This window comes from Hordeum vulgare, chromosome 1H (assembly GCF_904849725.1).
Source record: "Hordeum vulgare subsp. vulgare chromosome 1H, MorexV3_pseudomolecules_assembly, whole genome shotgun sequence".
Taxonomy (NCBI): Eukaryota; Viridiplantae; Streptophyta; class Magnoliopsida; order Poales; family Poaceae; genus Hordeum; species Hordeum vulgare.
In genome coordinates this window covers 30,221,132-30,228,345 of record NC_058518.1, presented here as the reverse complement: position 1 = coordinate 30,228,345, position 7,214 = coordinate 30,221,132, and positions in this window count along the sequence as shown.

The following is a 7,214-nucleotide window of genomic DNA, read 5'->3' as shown; positions in this document are numbered from 1 at the left end:
AGGCGGGAGCCAACTTGTGTGGTCTTTGCTGATCCACTCGGAGCACCAGGTCGCCTGCTTGCAATGTGCGACTCCAGACGTGTCGCGCGTGAAATCGCCGCAGATCTTGTTGATAAATTGTTGAGCGAATCAGTGCCATCTCGCGCTCTTCTTCTAGAAGATCTACTCCGTCTTGCCTGGCTTGCTCTGCTTCGGCTTCGGAGAAGAGTTCGAATCGTGGAGAGTTGTGAAGCAAGTCACTCGGAAGGACTGCCTCGGCTCCATAAACGAGGAAGAACGAAGATTGCCCTGTAGATCTATTCGGAGTTGTGCGTAGGCCCCACAACACCGAAGGCAGCTCGGTGACCCATGCACCGGCGGCATGTCCAACTTCTCGCAAGAGTCGAGGTTTCGACCCTTGAAGAATAAGTCCATTCGCCCGCTCTGCTTGCCCGTTTGTTTGGGGGTGCGTCACAGATGCAGAATCCACTCGGATCCCTTGGCCTGTGCAAAAACCTTTGAATCTGTCCGAGTCAAAGTTTGTGCCATTGTCGGTGATTATGTTGTGCGGCACCCCGAATCTGGCGATGATGTCTCTGACAAATTTGATGGCCGTAAGGGCGTCGAACTTCTTGATGGGCTTGGCTTCAATCCACTTGGTAAACTTGTCGACTGCTACCAACAGATGAGTCCTTGGCCTGTTCTGAATGGTCCGACTGTATCTAATCCCCACACGGCGAACGGCCAAACAAGAGGGATTGTCTTCAGCACAGATGTTGGCTTGTGGGACTTGTTCGAATAGAACTGACAGTGATAGCCTTCGCATCGGTCGACCATATCTTTTGCCATTTCATTCGCCTGCAACCAGAAGAAACCAGCCCTGAATGCTTTGGCGACGATTGCTCTTGAGGAGGCATGATGGCCGCAGGTTCCCGAGTGAATTTCTTCCAGGATTAACTGTCCCTCCTCAGGGGAGATGCACCGCTGAAGGACGCCTGAAACACTTTCCTTGTACAACTGGCCATCAATAACGGTGAAGGACTTCGACCTGCGGACGATCTGCCTAGCTTGGACTTTGTCTTCTGGTAATTCTTGCCTCAGGATGTACGCAATGAACGACACAGTCCATTCGGGGACAACGACAAGAATCTCCATAATCAAATCAACCACAGCGGGGACCTCGACTTCAGTTGGATCTGTTGAACTCTTCGGTTGTACCGGTTCCTCTGTAAAAGGATCTTCTTTCACCGAAGGGAGATGTAGGTGCTCGAGGTAGACATCACTCGGGACTGGTCTCCGAGTGGATCCAAGTTTTGCCAACTCATCAGCTGCTTGGTTTTTCAGTCGGGGAACATGGTGAAGTTCCAGACCTTCAAACTTCTTCTCGAGCTTCCTTACTGCGTTGCAGTATGCGGTCATGGTGGGGTTCCTTACGTCCCATTCCTTCATCACTTGATTAAACACCAGACTGAATCGCCATAGACCATCAGGCGACGGACGCCGAGTGTGATGGCCATGCGCAATCCATAAAGGAGAGCTTCGTACTCTGCCTCATTGTTGGAAGAATCGAAATGTATCTGCAACACATACTTGAGTTTATCACCTTTTGGCGATATGATCACTACACCAGCGCCGGAGCCATTCAACATCTTGGACCCATCGAAGAACATGGTCCAATGAGCCGAGTAGATGTGAGTCGGTTGCTGTTGTTCTACCCATTCTGCTATGAAGTCAGCCAGAGCTTGAGACTTTATAGCCTTCTTGGCTTCGAACTTGATGTCGCAGTATAACATCTCCATTGCCCACTTCGCCACTCGGCCTGATGCGTCCCGATTGTGGAGGATTTCCGACAACGGAGCATCAGAAATGAAAGACACCGAGTGGTCTTGGAAATAATGAGCCACCTTCTTTGCAGTCATGTAGATCCCATAAATAAGCTTTTGATAATGGGGATACCTCTGCTTGGAAGGAGTCAGGACTTCGGAGACATAATATACTAGCCGCTGAACCTTGTACGCTTTGCCTTCTTCTTCGCGTTCGACTGTCAGAACGGTGCTGACGACTTGATTTGTAGCCGCGATGTACAGAAAAAGGGGTTCTTTACTGAGCGGGGCAGTAAGAACCGGCTGGGTGGAAAGCAGGGCTTTGAGGTCGTCGAATGCAATTTGGGCTTCGTCTGTCCACTCGAAGGTATCTGATTTCTTCATGAGTCGGTACAGAGGTAACGCCTTCTCGCCGAGTCGAGCGATAAACCTACTCAAAGCTGCTAGGCAACTTGTGATCCTTTGAACATCATGTATTCTGATCGGCCGTTCCATTCGGACGATGGTCCCGATCTTTTCGGGGTTGACATCGATCCCTCGTTCGGAAACGAAGAAACCGAGTAACTTCCCGCTGGGAACGCCGAATGAACACTTGGCTGGGTTGAACTTGATATCGTACCTACATAGGTTGGCGAATGTTTCTGCCAAGTCAGTCAGCAGGTCGGAACCTTTGCGTGACTTGACTACGATATCGGCCATATATGCCTCCACATTTCGACCGATCTGGTCAAGGAGGCATTTTTGGATCATGCGCATAAAAGTTGCTCCTGCATTCTTCAAACCGAATGGCATAGTGATGTAGCAGAAGCACCCGAATGGGGGTGATGAAGGCTGTTTTTAATTCATCCGGACCATACAGACGGATCTGATGATAGTCCGAATAGGCATCAAGGAATGATAAACGCTTGCAACCCGCAGTCGAATCAACAATTTGATCAATGCGGGGGAGCGGGAAATGATCTTTCGGGCAGACCTTATTGAGATGCTTGAAGTCGATGCACATACGGAGAGATTTGTCCTTCTTGGGCACCATGACAACATTGGCGAGCCACTCGGAGTGGTGTACCTCGCGAATGAAGTTGGCTGCCAAAAGTTTAGCCACCTCCTCTCCTATTGCCTTCCTTTTGTGCGCGGCGGACCGACGCAGGCGTTCTCGGACGGGCCAAGCAGCAGGATCCACATGCAGTCGGTGCTCAGCCAACTCCGTGGGTACGCCTGGCATGTCAGCGGGCTTCCATGCAAAAATGTCTGAGTTCTCATAGAGGAATTGGATGAGCTCGGCTTCCTATTTTGGATCAAGGGTGGTGGAGATGTTCGTTGGGGCAGCGGCGTCGTCTGTCGGGTGGATGCTGACTTTTTTCGTGTCTCCCGCCGACTGGAATGCGGACTCCGAAGCTGGCTTCTTCGAACGCATCACGTCAGCGGGGTCGGCTGTCTTCTTGTACTCATCCAGCTCGAGGATAGCCATCTGCTGGTCGGCAATCCTCGACCCCTGCTGCAGACACTCCTTGGCCCGCTGCCGATTGCCTGTGACCGTGATCACACCTTTAGGACCCGGCATCTTCAGCTTCAAATACACGTAACATGGACGGGCCATGAAACGCGCATACGTCGGATGGCCCAGAATCGCATGGTATGCACTCTGGAAGTCCGCCACCTCGAATGTCAACCTTTCCTTGCGGAAGTTCTTGTCGGAGCCGAAAATGACGTCCAACGCGATCTGGCCGAGTGACTTGGCCTTTCGTCCTGGGACGACTCCGTGGAACTGCATGCTGCTCTCGCTAAGTTTGGACATCGGAATGCCCATCCCCTTGAGAGTGTCAGCATACATGATGTTCAAGCCGCTGCCGCCGTCCATGAGGACTTTGCGTAGTCGGACTCCTTCTACCACTGGGTCGACGACCAGAGCTTGCCTCCCTGGGGTGGGTACGTGTGCTGGATGGTCCGACCGATCAAAGGTGATCGCAGTCTGAGACCATTTGAGGAACGTGGGGTTGGTTGGGGTTGCCATGTTCACCTCCCTGTTCACCAGCTTCAGTCGACTCTTGCTTTCCACGTCAGCAAAAATCATCAATGTTGCATGGACTTGGGGGAACGGATCCTCCTTGTCCTCATCATCCTGCTCGTTGTCCTTTTCACTCGGCTGCCCTTCGCCGAACCCTTGGATCAGGAGGCGACATTGCCGAGTGGTGTGCTTTGGGAATATGGCGTTGCCTTCTTCGTCCATCTTCGTGTGGATTGGACATGGCTGATCCAGGATGGAATTCCCGAACTGTTTCTTCTTGGGGGTATATTGAACTTTCCCCTTGCCCTTGAACTTGGCATTGGTAACGGCTGCTGCCTCTGCCTGCGGAGTGGACGGAGCTTTCTGCTTCTGCTTCCGATTGCTGTTCCCATCTCCATCAGCGACTGCCTTATGCTTGCCGCTACGTATGCGGTCCTCTTCTTCGCCATTTGCATAGCATGCGGCTATCTCCATCATCTTTCTCATGGAGATGTCGCCTGTCCGACCGAACTTCAGGTACAGGTCTCTGTACCGCACGCCTGCCTTGAAGGCGCAGACTGCTTGGTGCTCTGTAACGTTCTCCACCGTGTGGTAGAGGGTCGTCCAGCGCTGGATGAAATCGCGCAGGGGTTCATTCTGCTTCTGGACACAGTGCTGGAGCTCCACGAGACAAGCAGGGCGTTTGCACGTGCCCTGGAAGGTCCTGATGAAGACTCGGGACAGATCAGCCCAGCTGTAGATGCTTGACGGAGCCAACTGGTTCAGCCACGCTCGTGCCGAGCCGTCGAGCATTAGGGGGAGATGTTTCATGGTGACCTGGTCATCTCCGCCACCGATCTGGACCGCCACTCAGTAGTCGTCCAGCCATGTTTCTGGCTTGGACTCTCCCGTGAACTTGCTGATCCCCGTCGCCAATCGGAAGTTGGGAGGGATGTCAGCTGAACGGGTGGCCCGACTGAAGTACTCGGGGCCAGAGACGATGGTCCTGCTTCCACTCGGACGGTCTCTATCGTGACCATCACGGTGGGCTCGACTCATGTCGACCTTCCTCTGGGCGATGTACCCTCTTGTGTCGGGCCTTGGATCGTACGCGTCACCGACTGAACGCCGATCATCGTGATGTCGGGGCCCGTAAGGCCCACCCCGCGGAGGGGTGCGTGAACGGCGACGATCTTCGGGATTCATGGAACGGTTGCCCCCTCTGCGTCGCTGATGAGAGTCGGGGCTGAAAACCGACCGATGCGTGTTTGCATGAACAGAACTGTTGTGGATCCTGTTGTGCGACTGGGAGACCGCCGAATTCTGCTGCTGCGCCATGTGCAACAGGGCACGGATCTGCTCGATCCCTCTACCAGCCTCTGAATCAGTCGGTTGGAGGGAATCGGCTATCTTGGCAGCGGCAGCCAGGTTGAGGATGGGTGTGTGGAACACCTCGACGTTGCTCTGGCGAGTGCGCCGACTGGCAGAGCGGCGGTGTTGACGACGAGCGCCGGATGATTCGCCGACCTCATTCTCGTTCCGACCAGTTCAGAGGGGACTTTCATGGGAATCAGCCATGAGAACTTCGGCTGCACGCTCGCGACCCAAGTACTCGGAAGGTAACTCAGTCGGAACTGAGTCCAAGCACTAGGACGGCGGCGCAACCACAACCGACTCGAGGACCGCCACTTGAGAGGATGCGTTCTGTCACGCCTGGGCGTGTCGCACCCAACGCTAGAGCCGCGGACGACGGGACCGCTTGTTGCGGCGCGTGACGGGGGCGAAGATCGACACCGGGGCCGATTGCTGGAGAAGAAGGATGACGCGGGAACTGGCACGGAAGTGTGTAGCCCCGCGACTGGGGAGCGCCTCGACATCGAGGGGCGCATCCCGAAGCCATGCCGAATCGTCGACGACGAAGGAGAGTGCGCCGAAGAGGATCTCATGACCCATGCACAAATCACCGCCGGACGACATGATGAAAAAATGAAGTCGCAAACTCGCCGGAAGTCACTTAGACGCCTGCCCCATGGTGGGCGCCAACTGTCGTGGGTATAAGTCTGACAGTAGATGTGTAGGGTACAAAAGGATGGGCAGAGCCTTAGCTACGGCGAGGATGTATGAGTTCAGGCCCCTCTACGGTGGAGGTAAAATCCCTACGTCTCAGTGCTCTTGGGAGCTTAGTGTCGAGTGGAATATAGGATTACAGTAAAAGCCAACCCCTGCCCCAGTGGGGAAGGGCGGCTTATATAGAGTGTGCTGCCCTCCACAATGGCCCCGTGGATAGGGGTGGAATAGTGGCGAATAAATGCCTACGTTACACGTAACGTATGCCTTAAATGCTAATAATGGTGTATGAAAACGTATGACCGTTGCCCTCCTGGGACGTTACGATGTACATAGTGGAATTCAGTCGGTACGTTAAATACGCTCCGAATGCTCGTCACCGACTGGATGATGGGGGAGTCCTTAATTCAGTTGGAACTGTCTAAGGGACTTGTCCTCTATGAAGGGTAGTCCTTGGGTAGGACCTATAGGGCAGGCCTATGACCCTACCCTGGGACTATAACCCCATCACCCCCCCTTTCCCTCTCCCTTGCGCATTGCGCTGAGTGGGGAGGCGCACCAGCCCACCTAGGGGCTGGTTCCCTCCCCACTTGGCCCACCTTACCTCCCAGGGTCGTTGCCCCCCTTCGGTGGACCCCCGGGGCCACCTCCGGTGGTCCCGGTGGTCCCGGTACGTTACCGGTGACGCCTGAAACACTTCCGGTGTCCAAAACCATCCGTCCTATATATCAATCTTTACCTCCGGACCATTCTGGAGCTCCTCGTGATGTCCGAGATCTCATCCGAGACTCCGAACAACTTTCGGTAACCTCGTATAACAATTCCCTATAACCCTAGCGTCATCGAACCTTAAGTGTGTAGACCCTACGGGTTTGGGAGACAGGCAGACATGACCGAGACACCTCTCTGGCCAATAACCATCAGCGGGGTCTAGATACCCATGGTGGCTCCCACTTGCTCCACGATGATCTCATCGGATGAACCACGATGTCAAGGATTCAATCAATCCCGTATACAATTCCCTTTGTCTGTCAGTATAGAACTTGCCCGAGATTCGATCGTTGGTATACCAATACCTTGTTCAATCTCGTTACCGGTAAGTCTCTTTACTCGTTCCGTAGCACGTCATCGTGTGACTAACTCCTTAGTCACATTGAGCTCATGATGATGTTCTACCGAGTGGGCCCAGAGATACCTCTCCGTCACACGGAGTGACAAATTCTGATCTCGATTCGTACCAACCCAACAGACACTTTCGGAGGTACCCGTAGTGCACCTTTATAGTCACCCAGTTACGTTGTGACGTTTGATACACCCAAAGCACTCCTACGGTATCCGGGAGTTGCACAATCTCACGGTCG